General features: G+C 37.0%; 1 non-coding gene across 1 annotated transcript; it reads right to left on the reverse strand.

Moving 5' to 3' along the window:
- Positions 1–531: 531 nt before the first annotated feature.
- LOC126955866 (U1 spliceosomal RNA) lies at positions 532–695 on the reverse strand. Its single transcript, XR_007726152.1, has one exon. It is a non-coding gene; the product is annotated as a U1 spliceosomal RNA (small nuclear RNA).
- Positions 696–1,309: the final 614 nt, after the last annotated feature.

Raw genomic sequence — 1,309 nt, forward strand, 5'->3', positions numbered from 1 at the left:
ACCTGAAGATTCAATGCAAGGACTAGGATGTCATATCAAGAAATGACAATTGCCAGCATTACATCTCAACACCCAGAAAGCCGGAGAAGGAATACTAGAACAACATTGCGGGGAAACTTTGTGTTTCCATAGCATTGCTTGCCAAAATCCTGAGCCAAGAACCACTGAAGAATGGCCCCCTCTTTACATCTACCTTCCAAATCTCATGCAAGTGCATTTATTTGGCAAAATCTAATATACATTTAAAACTTATATGAAAGGGGGTCATGGAAATGTAATTTTTGCCTTTTCAATCAACAAATCTAGGACTTTGCCTGTTAGGATCTAGAACACTAGCCTCTGCTTTGTTTTTTTCTGTCTTTGTTCACTAAAATTCAGAAAAATTCCTAGGTCTAATATCATGCAGGGTCACCCTATTACAATACTATGGAGTTTCAGAGAAAGGAGAGCTCACATTGGGTCAGGGGATGGGAAATGCTTCATTAGAGGGTGGCATTCAAACGACACTTCTTTTTTTTTTTTTTTTTTCTTTAGGGGAAAGTGAGAACACAGTCTCTCACTATCACAAATTATGCAGTTTAGTTTCCCACATTTGGAGAAATTGCAGGAGTCAGCACATCCTGAGTGCAATGGATAAGCCTTGCCCTGGGAAAACCACCTTCGTGATCATGGTATCTCCTCTGCCAGCTAAGTATCAAACCATACATGAGAAGGATAGACAGCAATTAGCAGGCAGTATACTTCAATTGGAAATAAAAGACTAAGAAAATCAGTGAAGTCTGGAAAATTTTGTATTTAGAGAACATGGAATGGTTCCATATCATTAAAGCATGTATATGTTTAGGGGGATGGTACATAACGACTTTTAAAAGTATTCTAGAAACAAGTTACTGATGCTTATAGTAAGGTTAAAAAATGTGGATATTAGCCCAAAGGACAAGTGTATTTCAACTCACATGGCATATCTGTTCAAAATAGTTTCCTGAGCCCCATTCACGAATGAATAAATCAGAATCTCTGCCAGCAGGCCTCCAAAATGTGCATTATAGCTAGCTTCCCAGATGCTGCTTATTATCACACTAAAATTTGAGAACTACTACAACAGATATCAGGAAACTATCAAATGGCCCTGCAAATTTTTGAGCAAAGAATAACCAAATTATATCTATACTTTAGGATGATTAATCTAATAGTGATAGGTATTCAAGACAAAGTAGATATGTGTTTAAGAAGTTGATGCACCAGTCAAGGCAAGAGACAATGAAAGTTTAGATAAAAGTGGATATAAAGGACTTTTTATCTTATCATG

Source organism: Macaca thibetana, chromosome 5 (assembly GCF_024542745.1).
Source record: "Macaca thibetana thibetana isolate TM-01 chromosome 5, ASM2454274v1, whole genome shotgun sequence".
Lineage (NCBI taxonomy): Eukaryota > Metazoa > Chordata > Mammalia > Primates > Cercopithecidae > Macaca > Macaca thibetana.